This window comes from Tauraco erythrolophus, chromosome 5 (assembly GCF_009769465.1).
Source record: "Tauraco erythrolophus isolate bTauEry1 chromosome 5, bTauEry1.pri, whole genome shotgun sequence".
In the NCBI taxonomy this organism is placed as follows: Eukaryota; Metazoa; Chordata; class Aves; order Musophagiformes; family Musophagidae; genus Tauraco; species Tauraco erythrolophus.
In genome coordinates, this window is record NC_141469.1 from 83,040,822 (window position 1) to 83,059,679 (window position 18,858).

At 44.8% G+C, this 18,858-nt stretch overlaps 1 protein-coding gene across 5 annotated transcripts in view; it reads left to right on the top strand.

Annotated features, from left to right (window-relative positions):
- The window catches only part of EPHA5 (EPH receptor A5), a 187,145-nt gene that overhangs the window by 29,986 nt on the left and 138,301 nt on the right, over positions 1-18,858 (top strand). The gene's annotated exons all lie outside the window — the stretch shown is intronic.

Genomic DNA, 18,858 nt, shown 5'->3' on the forward strand with positions numbered 1-18,858 from the left:
CGGAGTCATCAGGGGCCTTTTGCAAGAGATCTAGGGTGTCTGAAGCTCAGGACCTAAAAAAGAATGCTTTTAAAGTGCAACATACTCTAAGAGCATGTAATCTCATTTTATGGTTGGCTGTATTACATGCTTGTTTATAAAACTGCCCTTCCTCTGTAAATATGTAACAGGTAGCTTAAAACCTATTTCGACACAGAAGATTTCAATGTGGTTTCCTTTTTCCAAATTTTCGTGTTGGGCATCAGTTCCATCTTAATTGCCTTGTACTTGCAGCCGCTTGGTAGTAGCAAACCTATGAGGAAGGCAGAGGGATTCTGCTCCAACTGGAGTCAGTCTTGCATTTTCTCTTCACTCCAGACACTCGTTACTGGTGTTTATAGCATTGGTGCAAAGGGTAGATTAGTGCATGCATACCCAACGAAAGCTGTGGCCTTCATCCTTTGGTCCTTGGTCACGCGCTGTGCCCCTGAAAATTGCACAGTTCAAGTTTCTTCAAGGATTGACTTGGAGAGGAAGTGTATGTATGTTTGGTTTTTGGGAAAATCCTCTAGTACACAGCATGTGGAGTGTGCTTTTTGACCAGGATAGTCTCCTTTTTTTTTTTATTTTATTTTTTTCTACAGATGTAGACAATACAGAAAAATCTGACTTGGTTTTGCTTTTCCTGTGACAATAAAGATACTTCTCCCATTCAGAAGGGAAGAAAAGTCAGACTTGATGTTTGATACTTCACAAAGGGAGCTAAGATCAACATTAGCCCAAGCTGAGGGAATCCACACTGTCACAGATGAGGGATGTGGGTCAGATAGATCAGCAAAGATCTGCTTAATTATGGCTAAAAATACCATCTCTGAAAATAACATTCACTGGTGGGTGCTATGTCTAGATGCTGACTTCAGCCACCTGTAAGAATTTTTGGAGGAAAGGGGTACATCCATTAGTCACCTTTCAAATCCTGCATGGGAACACTGCTCAAAACACTCTTAAAGATCTCAAAAACAAACAAAAACCAAAACACCAAAAAACCTGGGCTGTTTTAAACTAGAAACCTGAGACTATCTTTGAAGACCCTACTGTGCCTGTAGAGCAGCTGGATCTCTGGTAGTGCTGAGATAGCAATCTGGGGTGTGCTTTCAGAAGATCTTAGTGATTTGAGGTTCTGCTTTCCATTTTGGGGTGTGGGATTTTTTTTTTTTTTAAATTTATTTCCCTTAGTCAATTAAGAGGACAGCATCTGGCCCCGCAATTTATGACTGTGTTAGGTAGGGCTGTGATCATAGTTTGGAAATGTAAAGATATTTTGTGACGACGTACCCTTGGCCTTCTGCCATAAGACCCACAGAAACTACTCTTGATACTTCACCTACAGCCTGCACCCTCGACAGGAGTTTATCACTTTAATTGCTCTAGAGCTGTTAGAGCCCATAATCCTCATTTGTAGGAAAGCCCTAAATTCCATCACCAAATCAATGGGATGTTGAGATCTGAATGCCTACGGCAAAGCCTGTTTGAGGGCCCCGTTTGGATGTCCTGTGGTTAACCCAGGTCATCGTGCCAAGCGTTTCCTGCTGGTTGGCTCCGAGATGCTCAGTCGATAGGTGACATTCAGCCTTAGGCCATTCAGGAGGTCTGTGTTCAGCGTGCATGGAGTTCATGCTGGTATCCTGTGTGAGTGGAATGCTTTCTGCTTTGGATATTTTTATATTCACAAGGATTGAGGGTTTTTTTCACAAGGATTGAGGGTTTTTATCTAGGACGGAAGTTAAACGTTGCAGCCCATGAGCAGAATAAGTAACACCAAGAAAGATCCTGTGTGCTTGTAGATGCTTCTCCCGCTCCCCCCCACCTCATCCCTCGCCTGAGCTGTGTTTGGGAAATGCACTCCGTGCTCCGGGCTGACATAATGATGGTCTTGGCACTCTGCGGTGTGGCTTTGACAAGCACCTAAATAACTTCTGACCTTTGGTTTGTAAATCACTTCGGTGCATCTTGCAAGCGGTCTCCCTGCTTGCTTTCACTTAAGCATAAGCAGGTTATTAGGGACCAACGCTTTGGGAAACGTTTTCAACCCAGCAGAAGAGCCTGGATTTGTTTACTAAAATTTCTCCTGCAAAGATGACATTTTCCAAGCTCTAGTGTCACGTCTGGACAAAGCAGACTACACTCTCTTATTAGAGGTGATGTAAATCCCAGTCAGCCTCACAAACATATGGGAACTATTGAAATCCCTTCTGCCTACAAATCATTAATTGGCAACGATGTTCTGAATTCATCATCTTGTCAGCAGGGTTCCTGTTTGAAGAAGGCACTGACAGTAACAGCTGAGCAATTTCTCTCACTGGGGACACTGAGGTTGTAAATATGACATGGTCTAATCTCCTTATATAATGTGCTCCCTCTCTCTATTAATATAGGCAGCTAGATAGTAGTTACTGTAAAGAACCCAAACTACTTGGATTTTTACACTTCCTTTGGCAACATGGCCCATTTATCAGCAACTGCTATGGGACAGCTAGAGGTAAATTGTGACTGTTTTGGGACGTATTTATAAAGGACCAGTGTTAAGGTTCATTATTCACAAGAATAAATTGCTGTACTAGTTAATAAGAGAAATGAAAGCAGTTGCTCTGAGAATTTCCATGCTGGTTTCCAGAGCGGTGATTTGGTGCCACTAAAGGACTGATGGTTATTGGCTTTGCCTCAGTTCAGCCAGAGCTGTTTGAACCAGTCCTTGAGGAAATGTTCCTGAGCGTTTTCACGAGCTGGAAAATGCCCAGTTTCAAGTCGGTTTGGCCAATTTCAAGTCTTCTAAAGGTGGTCTCCTCTTTAGCAGGCAGCACTCAACCAACGTTGAGGGCCAGATCCTAAAATGCTGTAAAACTTGCTGTAGCGCCGCTGAAGTCTCTGTCATTTAGGAGTTTGGCCAAACAATTTCTCTGCCCCAGTCTACGCTTTCCTTCTTCCTGCGCTGGCAAAGGTGAAGTTTTGTTGTAACTTCAATTTTAGTTGCTTACTGTATACAGCAGGGCTCACCGTTGGGGTTTGCGTAGGAAATGAATAAAATCCCTGTGAAAAGGGCACCTTCTGGCACCTCTCTTTGTATTCATCCTCACCTTCAGCCCAGTATGTTTGCAGTGAGAAGCAAGAAGTGCTTATTTTTCTGCCTTTAAAGGCTCCGGAGCCCACGCAACTGGAAGGGATGGGATGTTGACGTGTTAAGCTAACATGACCCAAATAAAATACACTTGCAGTGGTGAGGTCCTGCTAGTGACCAGGGGGCTACAGAGTGGTAACTGCAGATGTAATTGATTTGCAGAGCCTGATATTATTTCAGCTGCTTTTAGAGCTGAATCACAAATCAATTAAATATTTGAGGTTAAAAAAAAAGAAAGAAAGAAAAGAAAAACTGCACTGAACGAGAGTCAGGCTGAAAAGGCGAGTAATGAGTTCAGGAGGTCGTGAGGCTCTCCTTTCCAAGAATCGGTACATGCTGCTACTTGAAGAGACATCAAAAGGAGTACAACTGGTTTTAACCAGCTACAAGGTACGGACAAGATTATAGATGTTAGAGGTGCACAAAGTAGTGGAGGAAAACTAGGTGAAATCTTTCTTCACCCTTGCCTCCTTCCGGGGAAGAACTTTGAAACTGAGCGTTGGAGGGAGGATGTGTTGGGGTATGGTTTTTCTGGTTTTAGAAAAGAATTGCTGCCAGAGGAAATGCTTGGATTTTTTTTTTTTTTTTTTTTGTAAAACAACTCCAGAATGTTCAAGCCCTTCTGCTGTCTTAAATATTGATGCTTGTTTGATTATTCTTCCCTTAATCAACTTTGCTGAACACACCTCAATGCATTTACAGAACAATGTTTATTTTTGCTGGTTGTTCATTACTTGTGCTGTGATTCAGCTGAGCTCTTGCCAAGAGAGAAGAGAATTTCTCATTGGCTAAACCACGACATGCAGGAAACAAAGGCTGCAGAAAAACCTCCTGTTGACAGGTCTTTTATTCTGAATATAATTAAAACTAATTGACATAGGTAGCTAGCTGACGCAGATGGGAAGTTTACCTGTGGAATCAGTCCTCGGGTGATTTTTTTTTTTTTTTTTTTTTTGGCTGGCTGATTGAGGGTGAAGCAGAGTTGCTCATCTTCCTCGGAAAGCGGTGCAATCAGTGCAGATGTTTGAAGGCGCTTTCCCAGGGTGGTGATTGCCCCGCTGTTGATCAGCTATTGGGTTTTTTGCAGCTGTTTAGGAGCAGGCAGGCAGAGGTGGTGACCCTCGGCTGGCAGGGAGCAGAAGGCACCATCCCTGGAGGGCTGGGAGGTAACCAAGGGCTTGCAAAGGTGGTGATGGCAGAGCCACGCTTGGTGGTTGGTGTGTTTCTGTGTCTGCATAGCAGCTATCCCAGAGGATTGTGAATGAAACACATAGCTGATACCACAATTAAAAAAAACCACTGTGTTTTTTAAACAAATTCACTGTGTGTGGTTTCTTCAGGTGACGCAGTGCTGCAGCTCAGCCGTTATCTTCTCTGTCTCCTTATTTCTAGGAAATGGAAGCATGCTGCTGCACAGGTTACCTTATTTTGGAGCTTGGGCTTTTGCTCCGAAGCAGCCAGTGCTTCTGGTTTTGTATCTGATAGAGGAGCAGGAGGGGGGCAACTTTTCTTCAACCCCCTCCACAACTTGCTCGCATGCCTCAGGTCGGCTGAGCTCTGGCTCTGAATTCCTTGTTACGGATGCTAGAAAGACAGCGAACTGCTAAATCCTGCCTGTCTTGTGGGAGCCTTCCCTGGTGGGACTCGGGTGAATAACGCAAGCCTGCTTTCACCTTTGTGGTGCAGTGGAAAGCAAGCAAAGTCCAGGGATAAAAAAAAAAAAAAAAAAAAAATCTCTCTTTTTAATTGTTCTACTGGGAGGTGATTACATGGCAAGAAAAACATTGATGGAAATATTCAGCGTACGGAGAATACTGAATTTGGAAATACGATTGCCCCTCCAGGGAGTTCTTTGCCCATCATTCATACTTCTCGTACGTTTTTCTGATTAAAACCAAATTGGCTGGGAGTATAGTATGGTAGGTGTTTATATAATTATGAGCTGAAGTGCCTAGTTAATTTTAATTAGGCACAAAACCAACCGGTGTCAGAATAGCTGAATTTTTGGTCACGCAGTGTGTATTATCTCTTCAAATGTAAAGAGAATCACTTGAATGCTACATTTCAGCAAAAGGTTACTGGAGGGAGAATGGATTTTTCTTCTGTAGAGAGGTGCATACATGTATATATTTAGATATTTTCTTCTGCAGCTGAAATAATTAAGAGCAGGGAAACGTTTTCCATAGATCAAAACTGTGTTGCACCAGGATTGATTGAATATTACGCTGTTCTTTGGTTTATTTTGCATATGTATTTGCCTTCATCTGTGTATCTGCAATATACAGTGCTTTGCCAATGAGTTGTAACCTGTGCTGCCTTGTATGCTCGTAACCCCAGTGACTCTAAAGATCTTTCTTCGTTCTGCAGTGATGCTTTTAGGCCACTACTTTGACCAACTTCACCTTACTGTTCTTTGCAGTGTGGCTGCTGTGCAGTCACCTTCCAGAAGGACAGTTAAGGAGTACTTTATTTCCCCCCATAAAGTACAGATTGAGCAATGCAAATAAAATAAGATTTGGAAATGATTCTGAAAGTTTAAACTGTGAAGGTCGTGTTTGCTTCTTAGCCATAATATATTTTGGGGCAGGTCTTCGGGTATGCTTTTTAGTCTGGTCCCAGATAACTAACTGATGTTTACTTGAATATTGAGTTTGTTTTTAGCATTCTTCAGTACAGGGTATCCATTGGTAGCTTAGGGAATTTCTTAAACTTACGGGACGGGAGAGGTGTTGCAGGAGAAGTGCAGTGTTAGCCATGGTGCCGTTAGGTTCCTTTGATTGCCACCTTTGACTTTGAATTGCTTGGAAACAGCTTGCTTATTAATTGTGGGTTTTAGAAACAATTAAAGACTCTGGAGAAATAACTAAGGATAAAGTACATGAATGCTGGTTGGCAATGCAGTGAATTTAATTGTCTTGATTTATGATATGACTGTCCCCAGCTGCTGGCAACTGCTGCTGGCTCTGCAGAACTGGATAGTTTGCCCATGAGCTGATGTGACCAATGGGTGACTTGTCTTGATGCCCTGGCCTGGGGGTAAATAAGACGTGGGCGCTATCCCTGGATGGTGATTTTAGCAGGAGGGTGGCTGCAGCCTCTCAAACTGCCAACAATCTGCCAGAGGTCATTCATCAGAACCCTCATTCCACCTAATTTATAGGAGGTATTAAAATGAAGCTGTACTATTGTGTTTTGTCCATGATTCGGGTTTTCTGCTTTGTGTTTCTCATTTAGAAACACTTAGCAGTGGTTAATGATGTGTTGTTTCAATAATAACCTTTTTTTCTCTGCACGCTTTACATCTTGACCATTTCAACTTGCTTGGGTTAACACTGAGGTTGAAGTCCAGGCTCCACGGAAGGAGCCTACAGTTGTGCCTCGTATGAACAGATTTACAGCTCACTTTTTATTTCATTTCTTTAGCTGGATAGATTTGTATCCTGTATGAGGTAAGTGTTCAGTAGACTGCGATAAGAGCAAAGAGACTGCAACACAGATTACCTGATGAATCTGCTCTTCGTGTAAACAGAGATGCCCATTTATTTTGCTGGAAGTTTGCTCATTTTCAGTCCCTGATTAAGTTAATCTAGTACACACAGAATGGTATCCACAAGCAACACATGGTTAAGGTTGTACTGAGCATGGTACTGATGTGCTGCTGTTTATTTCCCTCGGGGTGGCTATGAGGTTGTTAATACCAGTACGAACTCGAAGAGTGAGGCTAGGTGTTCTATAAACCCCAAACTGTATACCCAAAACAGATTAAAGAAAAAAAAAAAAAGACAAAAGAGACAATGCCAGGCTTGTGCGCTTCCCTTATTACTTTCCTATACCTGTCTTATCTTTATAAATGTATGTCCTTGAAAAAACAGCTGAAGTTTGAAGAATTGGGATTTAAGATGACAACTTTCTTCTCGCTGTAAATGACAGGCAATCAAGTTAAGGCCAAGGAAATTTCTCCACCTCCCCCCCCCCCCCGCCCTCTAAAAAAAAAACAAAGAAAAAACAGTACAAGCTCTAAGAGCTGCAGCTCAGTGGCATTATCTCAGGATAAATCCACTGTCTAGGAGGTGAAACAAGGAAACAAGGCTATCCCTGCCTGCATGCCTCCCCACGCCGCCCGAGGTTATGTTCCTGGAAGCAGGGTGGGTGGTAGAAGATACGCATCAGCAGAACATCTTCATCTGCATCTTCAGTCAGGCATCCTTGCACAGCCCACTGTGGTGGGATGATGGTGGGCTCGGTTCCCATGACAGGTTTGCCTTGCCAGTGTGGCATAGGAGGCAGCTCTGGCTTGGGACGTGACCCATTCTTGCAGTGAGACCTCATGGTGTATCCTGAGTCAAGTCCTCATGGTAGGCTTTGAGTGGCTTGTGAGTGGTTTTGTTGGCACTTCAGACGTGACTGTTTCAGTGTCAGTAAGCAAATAGTTAATACAGACTGTTAAAAACATTTCCAGGTCATACAAATGACTTTTCTTTGTTGGATCTTGAAGGGTCTATTTTAGGAAGGAGGTCAGAGCCACTATTCCTTGTTTAACAAATGGCAGCCTTGGGCCAGAGTCTGAGTTGTTCTGTGCCAGACAGGGGCTAGAGCCTGAACCAGGGCTCTGGGTGCCAGTGCCCTACTCGATCCCTTATGTTCTTTTTATGGTCTTAGACTAACCTAAAACCCTTGTAAGATCATTCATCTCTAGGTGAATTCATTGGGAAGTAACAACAAACTTGCCATTCCTCTAGAGCTGGGATTTGAACAGAAGTTGTCTTTGCAAAAGGCTTGCTTTTGTACCTCGATGAGATGCTTTCCTTCCAAAAAAACATTTGGCCTGGGGATGCGTTTTCTGAGCAGGACTGTCCTGTCAACTGGAGCGTCTGTCTACTGTGGAAGCTGTGCCGAGGAGTGTCTCTCTGCCTGAAGGTCCCTTTTGCTGCCAAAGCCTCGGTGTTATTGAGTACCAGACCTCTGCATATAGATAAAATAGCATCCCCTGCCCCAGCAGACTCTCCAGTCCCTCTGCGTGCGTGTGACCAGTATGACTTGAATAAAGCGAGCCTGCCTGGGGAGCCAGTGTGATCTTTGTGGAACTCTGGAGTCACGGTTGCCACCCACGGAGCGCAGCGGCTGCCTCCTGCGTGGTCAGAAGGGTGGCTCTGCTGTGGTACCAGTTCCCCAGTAATGCATTGGAGGTCGGGCAGGGAGTCGGGCAGTCTGTCATCCCGTTGCAGCGGTGGCAGAGGTCGCAGCGCTGCCTTCGAAAGCTGCCTGGAAAGGAAGCTTTTTAATTACTGCAGAGCCAAAGGAAAAGCTGCTCCCTACGAGCGTAGGGAACGTGATGATTTGGCATTTGGTGGAAGCAGCCCGGTGTTGCAGCTTCCCAGCTCCGAGCTGCTTTGCAGATAGCCTGCAACCCAGGCAGCGACAGAGCCAGGACCGTGGGCTTCGTTCCTCCTGGGGCTCTGCGCGGGTTCGAGGAGCACCGGCGATGACGGGATTTTGGGACAGTAGCCAGTGTTTTATTAGTATAAATCCAAGGCAATTGGGCATGTTAATTACTGGAAGAAATCCACAGCAGGGAGGAAAGGGTTCAGGATGATGGGGAGGTGCCATGGTTAATTGCCAAGGTCCGTGGATGCCTTGTGACCCTGTGCTGGTGGGATTTCCTGCATTGCAATGGTTGGCTTGCAGCAGATTATCTCTCCAGGAAGAAACCTCTAGAACAAAGTGTCTGCAGAGGGAATTTGAGGTAAAGATGGCTAAAAGCTCATAGAGTACCATGGCAAAACCAGTCATGGGGCTCTCCAGGGCCAAGTCAGATGTTGCTCAGGGCTTTTGCATGCATATGAGTGTGCTGGTAAGTGATGGTGATGGGATTTCACTCGTCCTGTCCTACCTGGTTTAGAGGCTGCTTTTTGTCCGAGCACTTGATGCTCTTTCAGTGCCAGAGCAGGTGATGGGCAAGAGACTCAGCCTAGAAGCGGTGTGCATGGAAATGGCTACAAATGTCTGCAGAAAAAAGCAGGTATTTGTATTGCGAAATAATCTTTCCGTCTCTGCCTACCAAAAGTCCTTCGTAAGGCTCAGATAAAAGCTTTTCTCCCCTTCCAATGCACAAAGCTGGCCCATATTATTTATTTATTTGTAAAGCCTTTTTTTTTTTTTTTTTTTTAAGAAGAGCTTTTACATTATTTTTCTTTGCTCTCACAGTTCAAGCATGATTTAATATGTCAAAACTAGTTTGCTTAGCTGGCCTTGATTGTCGTGCATACTTCCACTAAAACAAGGCAGTCATCCTTCCAGGCATGCTGCTGCCCAGACAGATGAAGTGTCACGGCAGCTAGGACCTGCTCTCGTGTTGTGACAGCAGTAGCATCCTCTGACAAAGGCGGCAGCGGGGATTTCAGACGGGGGGTAATGCCTGCAGACATGGCTTGGGTCGGAGCAGCGTGGGCCCACACAGGCAGATGCAGAGATGAGCTCGTGCTTGAGAGACTTAATCGATCATTCATGTGCAAAGGCATTTCAGTTCAGATTGAGAGTCTGGCTAGTACCACAGAGAGAAAGAAACCGTCCTGTTGGTGCCTGCGCTGGCGAGACTGGCAGAAATAGCACCTGGAGCCCTTGCTGCAGGGTAGTGCTGCCAGACTAATGCATCTGGGTGCAGGTTTCCTGGTAGAAGTGAGTTGCAGTGTGATCTTGTGCTTTCTGTAGTCGGGGATTTTATCATTGATTTTGGTGGCGGGGAGATGATAATCCTTTGTAACATATGCTTAACAACTAAATGATTTCCTGGCCTAGATCTCAATAATTAAGTGTTGCACTGATTGGCAGCAGAGCAGAGCCTATAGGATAGAAATTTAGTTCATAATAACTGACATAACTCAGATCGGACCTATCTCTCAGCAAATGGTCTCATCCTGATCTCCTCCAAACCTCCCAAATACCGGAGAGTTTCTGACTCTCTGTCATTGTCTTTTTCTCATCTCATGCAGAGGGACACAGGCTGAAGTTCAGCCACATGTTTCTGCACTGTGCTCCATCAAAAAGGGTAGGGAAGAAGTTTTGAGTCACTCCTCTCTCTGATTACAGTTTAAAACCCTTCAAACCTGCTTGCAGGACTTGGTGCATCCTAAGAAGCCTTCTCTAAGCTCCTGCTGCAGTGCTGTGTGATCAACTGACTCTTGCTCTGCACTTGGCATCCTCGTTGTTGACATCTTTGGGCTCTCGCCTCTTGGATGTATTGGTAACACAATACTCAGCAGTCAGGTCAGACATTTGTTGGTGATTTTTGTTTTTACTAGTGTGCTACAAGGGGTTTTCACTCTCTGGTGTGTGGGATGGCTGCCAGCTGGAAATCTGGTGCTTGGGGATGAGTGAAATGATTGTATGAGTCTGTTATTGACTGAGCTCTGAGCGTGGCTAATGACATTGACAAGAGCTGTGTCATCCTGGTGGTGAAGGCAGCAAGTCACGCACTGGCTCTGAAATGTAGTGTGTTGAGTGCACTGGTAGATGGGGGGACAGTGCCCCCTGCCAGACCCTGCCCTCCCAAAATATTGTATTTGGTTTGCTGGCCTCCCAGCAGTTCCCAGGGCAGAAGAGTGCTTGGAGGGTGCCAAAAAATCTGTTTTTTTCCTGTTGGTTTTATTATTTTTTTTCCCAGGGTAAGACTATGCCAAATCAGACCTCGGTATATAAAGCAGTTGGCCAGTGTTCTCCAAAAACTTGGTCTCATGACTGTGTAAACTTATGGTTGAACGTGTGCTCTTACTAAAGGTGTTTGTCAAGATGCCTGTGCACGATTCCTTCTGTGTCTTCGGTCATGCCTGTACGTGCAGGTAGTTTGCCACGCTTTGTGTGTGCTCTGTGCACACGACAAAGAACTCGGTGCTTCCAATGGAGTGTGTGCGTTTGTTCTAATACCGTGTGTAGTTTCGGGCTAACAGGAAAGTGAGTATTTCACAAGAAAAGCAGGAAGAGCCCAAACTAGAGTCAGTGTTTTCAGCTGGAGGCATTTGCTTTTAGGTTGGAGGCATAAAAGCATTAGCTTAAGGTTGGGGCTGTTCAGCCTGGAGAAGAGAAGGCTCCTGGGTGATCTTATTGCAGCCTTCCAGTACTTAAAGGGGGCCTACAGGAAAGCTGGAGAGGGGCTTTTTACAAGGGCATGGAGTGATAGGACATGGGGAAATGGATTTAAACTGAAAGAGGGTAGATTTAGATTAGATCTAAGGAAGAAATTTTTCACTCAGAGGGTGGTGAGGCACTGGAACAGGTTGCCCAGAGAAGCTGTGGCTGCCCCATCCCTGGAAGTGTTCAAGGCCAGGCTGGATGAGGCTTTGAGCAACCTGGTGTAGCGGAGGGTGTCCCTGCCCATGGCAGGGGGGTTGGAACTAGATGATCTTCAAGGTCCCTTCCAACCTGAACCATTCTATGATTCTATGCTAAGGTTTCAGTGTTCACTATCAGCAAGCTTGTTGTAAGCATTTTGCCACTCCGATCGGGGAGAAACCGAGGCCGTGTGACAGTCGTGCTGCAGTTATGTCCGTAGGACATCTGAGTCTGCAGAGGCGTTGGGGGATTTAGTCGGGGCACGTTGTCACTGCCGGCGTGCTGCTGGCAGGTGAGGGAGGGCCTGTGGAAAGCCAAGCTAGACCATTTCTGGTTGTGGTGTCCTCTTCTGTGTGTTGCATTGTGTACGTGGATGCAAACAGCGTGGGCTGTGAATACAGAGAAACAAAGATATTCTTTCTGGAAGCTTATTGACCAAAAGCTTCTGGTTTAACAAATTCAAATTTTACATGTTCCAAAGACTGATTTCCAGATGCCACCGGGAAAAGTGTCGGGCCACATTCAAATTAGCCTTATTGTTCCGTAATATCTTACTGGAGTACAAGGTTAATTAGTACCATAGGCAATATGCATTATTCATCACAGCCATCAGGCCTTTCTTTTGTTGGGCTGTTGTACACTGCAAATGGTTTCCCTTCCAACAACAAATCCATGCTGTATTATTTTCATATTTAATCTTACCAAATCATATTTGTGATATATAAATTATGTGGGCACTCTGATGCTGATGGAAAACATTAAGTGTCACAAGGACTATAATTTTAATGTTTAGCTCCTGGCTGGCTTGGGCATAGACCTCCAGGACCATGGGAGATTCAAGATGATTCTATTAATGCCCATCTTCAATCTGACCCAAACTGGGGATAGCACTGGTGATATCAGTAGTGCTGTGTTTTACATCAGTAGTGTTTTCAATGCCAATTATCAGCAGTATCTCACTGTAGGTGTGAAGTGCTGAAGTTGTGTTGCTACTACGGCACTGTGGCTGCTCACAGTATCCCAGTGCAGATCTCAAGCATCTCCGTTCCCACCTTGAGGGTTGCGGCTGGGGAAGAGCCTTTCTGGCAAGGCTGCTTCAAGCACAAGGGCTAAATATGAAGTGCCTTTGGCTACCTCCCAATGCTGGGGTCCCTGCCCTGCTCCAGGGTCCCACACAGGCTGCAGCCGCGAGCAGGGGACATGCTGACTGACTGGTTTGCACAAGGTCTAGCGAGCGGTGGCCTTCACTGGCAAAGCCTGTTTGTGGTGCATGGGGTTTGGCCTTTCTTTCCGAGTTCAAGGAACCAGCACTGCCTCGTTCTCAGCTGGTAATGAGTTCACTGGAGAAGTCATGCAGGAGGAGGAGTTACACAGTGCTGTGACTCATCTGATCCTTTCCCTAAAGCCAAGGCACTTTCACCCCTGAATTCCTTCCACCTTCCTTGTCCAGCATTCAGGAGGCTGAGTCACTCCCATATCCTGACATTATGGTGCTGCAGGTGCCTATAGCTTCCAGAGTAGCACTTGGAAAACACAGTGAGCTGCAGTTGGTCTGTCTCTGCCACGGTGTCTTCTTAAAGAATAATATTCATCTGAAAGATCTTTGGGAGGCCTTTCACTGCTGCTTTCTAGCTCTGACATTTAGCCCTGGCTGCCTTCTGGAGTTTTCCAGCCTTCTGTCAGCTGTACACACATGTATTAAGTGCATAGATAGGTGTTAGGAGGGAAAAGTGAGACGCAAGGGCTGGTGACTTGCTGAAGGTCCCCTGAGCCAATTTTGACGGAGTCAGGAGGCTCAGGCTTCCTGCTTCTGCCACCCTTGCTTCAAGATCATTAGTAGTTCCTCTGCTTTCTTGCTGTCCTGAAAAGGATTTAGGCATGCACTTGCTCACTAACACGTGTAGCCTCCTCACACAGCTGGGCATGGCTTGCAAAGTGATGCTGCGCTGCCAGGGCCCCGGGGGAGTAACTTGCACTGACATGGCTGGAGGATAAAAATGGCAGAGTTTTACCTTAAATAGCCTGCGGCAACAAATCCACCGCGCTGCGCCAGCCTCGCTGAAGCCGTGGCGAGGGATGCTCAAGATTCCTTTGTGTTCAAATCGGCAAGTAAATGTTTTCCGGCAACCCTGACTCACTTCCCTTCTGCCCCTCTTGTTTTGTATGTGCATTGTTTTCCCCTCCTGAGTTTCCCTTTAGGAGCAACGGAGCATTTGGCTTTGATGACTGCTTTGCTGCTTGCTTCCTCTGGGCTGGGACAGAAAGGAGTTTCAAGGGCACAATTTTTGTCGTCTAACGCAGAATCATAGAATGGTTAGAGTTGGAAGGGACCTCAAAGATCATCTAGTTCCAACCCCCCTGCCATGGGCAGGAACACCTTCCACTGGATCAGGTTGCCCAAAGCCTCATCCAACCTGGCCTTTGAACACTTCCAGGGATGGGGCAGCCACACCTTCTCTGGGCAACCTGTGCCAGTGCCTCACCACCCTCAGAGTGAAAAATTTCTTCCTTATATCCAACCTAAATCTCCCCTCTTTCAGTTTAAAGCCATTGCCCCTTGTCCTATCACTACACGCCCTTGTAAAAAGTCCCTCTCCAGCTTTCCTGTAGCCCCCTTTAGGTACTGGAAGGCTGCAATAAGATCACCCCGGAGCCTTCTCTTCTCCAGGCTGAACAGCCCCAGCTCTCTCAGCCTGTCAGAACGCGATGTTGGTTTTGCGTCACATAACAGAAAATGAACACACGCTTTGAAAGGGAGTACCCTGGTGTGTCCGGGGCTTTCCGGGGCAGTTTGGAAACGGCTTCTCAGCAAGAACAGGCGGGTGGATAAATGCCCAAATTACACGTGTCTGTCAAAAAACTGGCAAATGTCTCTGGCCCTTGATTTAGGTGCTGTTGTGATATAAACAAATGAGCAGTCATGGGAATGTAAAGGGGCGATGATGAGTATTATTCTTTTCCCTTGATTATTACCCACTGCTTTAAAACAAGTAGCTGAGACGACTTTCAGGAGACCTCTGCTCTTTCATGAAACTGCGTTTGTAGAGTCATTTGGATTGCTGCAGGTTAAAACAGAAGGGTATGCACACAATGTTTGCTTAAAAGTTGATTATAGGCAGCAGAATAATAAGTAAATTGTACCTAAAATATAATTATGTAAATCACCAAAAGTGGAATGGCTTTGTCAGCTTAGTCTTTAAGAGTCTCATCAATAACTTATGAGCTTCAGTAAATGCACAGTGCTCGTATGCTACTTTGTTGCGTGCTGTTATGACATAAAGGCAAAGGAATTTAATTTTTTTTAAGCGTTCCTGAGGATAAAAAAAAAAAAAAAATCACAGCAATCAGTGGTGTGTAAATTTAGCATTGTGTTGTAGATCAGCGTAGTTGAAAGTATTAACGAGGGAAAGTCTTCTGTGGATGCTGGGTCCATAGATCTCGGAAATAGCTTGTGGGGGCAAAGACTAGACAGTGTGGCTGATAAATAATAGAAGAGCTTAGCTCCCTCTCCTCCCCTCCCTTTTCTTAGGTTTACATGACATGAAGCACTACTTGGAAAAAAAAAAGTAGTGTGGTGTTCGGTCGGTGCTGGAATATAACAAAAGCCATCGTTGTTCCAGAGAAAAGTTGCATTTCTGTTGTGTTTTGATTTTTGAAGTAGTTGATCCATAGGTCTGTTGAGTCCCTCCTGAAGAGGGGGGGAAAAAACTATTAATCGCCACGTCTGGCTGGCATCATGAGTGGATAAAGAGCCATGAAATCTAGGGGTATGCATGGGGAGGGGGGGGGAACTCACATCATTTTTGCCTTGGCCACATGGATACAACCAGCAACTTGAGAATTTGTCTCTGTTTCATATACGCTTAAAAATACCAACAATACGTACACATGATGGCCCTACCCAAGGAAGGGGAGGTCTGTCCCACCAAGCAGGTGCTGGGAAGAAAGATGAGGTTGGGGCACGGCACACCGGGCAAGCTACTGACATGATGTTTGGCAGGCATTGTGAGGACTCTGTCGTATCTTTTCCTGGTGTTTTATCCCATAAACGTTTTACGTCTACTTACCAAAGAGGGATATGGTGCTGGTGCTAGATGGGACTGACCTGTAATTTCCTGAAAATGACCCCATAAACTTAAGTTTATCCTCTTTTTTTTTCAGTGCTAGGTTTTGGACTCTGCTTTGGTATTTTTTTTTAAACTTCATTTTATTTTTTGTAGAGGCAACAAGAGATTAAAATCTCCTAGATGCTTTAAAAATCACCAAGTTTAAAAATGTTTTGAATTTTCATTTCTTGCAGAAAAAGAATCAAGTCCTACTTTAAATAGTTTGTTTATATTTTGTAAAAGGCGATAAAGGAAATATATGATTTTCTGGTCTTTAAAACAGCGACAACACAATGTTAGTAGCACTAACGTGAGGCTAACATGACCTTTCCAAAGCTATGGAAGTTTTGCAATTGATGATGAAGAAAAAAGGGCTTGAGAGTCAGTTTCAGTTACGCTTCTTGTATACTTGCCTTTTTAGGCTGGAGTTCCCAGGGCTTTTGTCACAGCACCAAGTAGCTGTTGTACACTGGTGATGTCATTATCCTTATTTTGGTGATGAGGAAGCAAAGAAAGGAGTTGCCAAAATCATGTGTCACTCAGTAGAAAATCAGGCTTCCCAATCTTGTACTCTACTTGCTAAACCACATGTCCATGAAGATGCAGTGACTGTTATTTCTTCTCATTAGTAAGTGCAGGCATGTATCTACTAGGTTTTAGCTGACCTTAAGTGACTCGCTGTCCTGGCAATAGCTAGTTTCAGTGATGTGATGTGTAGTTTATGATTGAAGGTTGGTTGGTTGGTTGTTTTTTCCATATACCTGCCCAGGATTTCAACTGTAGCCCAGTCAAACACTTCATTACATTTTGTATTGCAGGTTCTCACAGTCTACAGGACATTCTCAACTAGGCTAGGAAAGCTAGAGACAGGAGAGCATCAACGATGTAGGAGTATTTAGTCTCTAATGTCTGAAGCTGTTGGAGGATATAGAAGGTATTTAACACGCTATAGAAATTCCACTACAAAGTACATGGTATTACTAAGCTATCTGTATCTTCCTTTCTAGAAAAGGCTGGATTAAATGTTTTGCTCTGTGCTGACTTACTAAAAAGGGTGATTTGCAGCCTTTTCTCTTTTGCTGAAGCACCAGATTCTAAATACATGTTCCAACGTTTGCTTTAAAGTAGCATGCCACCGTGAGTGGTGTTTCTACATATTTAATTATCTCTTGAAAAGAGAGTGAAAGCGGATCAGTGCCTTACAAAGCAATATGCTTCTGTTTTGCATCCTGTGGCGACAGGACTAGATCTCTTCCTCTCAAGTAAAAATGAAAACAAAAGCTCTTACTGTCCTCATAGAAACCTGGCAATCTGCTCTTTAGACAAAACTCCTCAGACTTGCAGCTTCTGCAGTCAAAAGATTAGCAAGCCAAAACTCACAAGTGCAAAGTTTCCAATAAATGGTGATTGACTAGTGTGTAGAGGTGAAGCCTTCTGTGAGGTTTTCAGTCCCTTCGTTGAACTGTTTTATAATGTAATGTTACCAGGGCACTTAATTGTACACAGAAAGGCAAGGGAATAATAAAATATATATGCTAGAATTCCCATGTGCGGGTGAGTTCCTTGGATTTATCAAGCTTGCTGGTGTGCCTCCAGAAGTTTTCCCCAAAATGATGACTAGTTCTTTAATTACACTTAGATAAAGCTGTGTTGGTGGTGGTGGTTGAAACTACAGATTGAATTTAGTAATGGAAGTGTCATTAATCTGGTGAAATAAAAATGCCGAGTTTTTTAATAAGGTCTCAATTTAATGTTTTTAAATGCTCCGAAGAGATTTAATGCTAAACCAGCTGATATAAATCTGCTCGACTCCTCTGTAATTGTCTCGCTCAAGCATGTACCTCTCTTCAAGGGAACTTGGCTCACACTAATTTCAAAGCTGTTTACTGCCTGCATGAATTTGATGGACTCTCACTTTTATTGTTAAAAGTTGTTAACATCCGAGGTGACCAGGAAACTGAAGTGGCAGAGTCTATATATAGTATTAATTGTCCTATATTTTTTTGTAGAGTGCCACAGGAAAGTCCTGGTCTTTTTGTTATGCTCTGGATGCCTCGAGCCTGCCTGAAAGGGTTTGCAGGTTTGAGCCTTACTGTCTTTTAAGCCTTACAGGTGAGGTTTTGGCCTCCGTTGAGGGGGCCAAAACATGTTGTGCCTCTCTTTCTGATCTTGTAAACGGAAATTTATCAGTGCCACTACTTGATCTTGCTGCTTGCAAGGCACTGGGAGCTGGAGCTTTGTAGCTGCATCAGCCTGGCGCATTGAGGTTTCACGCAGTGCTAAATGGAGTAGAAATATGCCATTGTTTTCATGATTACATTTGTTTATTCCTAAATAAGCCCCAGTCGTTTTTCCTGTGGCATTTTGTTTTCCCTTCTTTTTTTTTTTTAGCCAAACATACTTTTCAGAACAAATCATCAAATTGTTATGTTTCAGATGAGGAAGGGAGAGCATTACTCGAGTTGTGTTCTAATTTGTGTGTAGGAAACGTGCTGGATTGGCATTTCTTCTTACGGGAATCTTGGTGGCTTCTTCATTAAGCTTATGCTCATTCAACTTCTGTGGACCTGTCATCCTTTAGACCGGCTCAAAGCGATTCCAGATCTCCCTCCCATGCTTTGTTATCTCATATGGGAGAGCTGAAAGGACCTTGCCCCAGGGGTCAGAACGGAGCTGCCCGCATGTCGGCGGGTGTGTTAGCCATCCTCATAGGTAAATGTTGTGGTTGAGGGGCAGTGGTGGTCACAGGGGAGCTGAATCACTGTAGTTGCTTCAGAGCAACAGAGAGCGGAAACTGCACCAGGCTTGAAGATGAATCAGTGCTGCAGTGATTAAAAAGATACACATTTCCCATGTTCCACGTAGGAGTCGGCATTGTTTTCCCTGAGGATTTCGCCAGTCTGTAAATAAAAGATGCTGATGGTCTCCTTGGGGAGCAGCTTAAGGTCTGAGAACATCGTTTTCCATCAGATGCGCCTCATTAGGCGGTGGCTGGCATAGGGGAAGGCAGGTAGGGTGCTGAGCTTTGGCACTTTTCCTCTCCCTGGCGGAGTCACCCCTTCCTTTTTTGGGACTTGGTGTCCCACTGTCTAGGCGAGATGAGGGAATACCTGTGGATCACCCTCCCCAGGCATTTCGGGGGGTGGAAGGGAGAAGGTTTCTTGGGAACTCAATGCTGTGTGGAGCTAGAGAAGTCCAAATAAATGCTGTGTCTCGGCACAGGGCAGGGAGCCTGCGTGTTTGCGAGCGTGGGGCTGGTGGGGCAGGGATGCT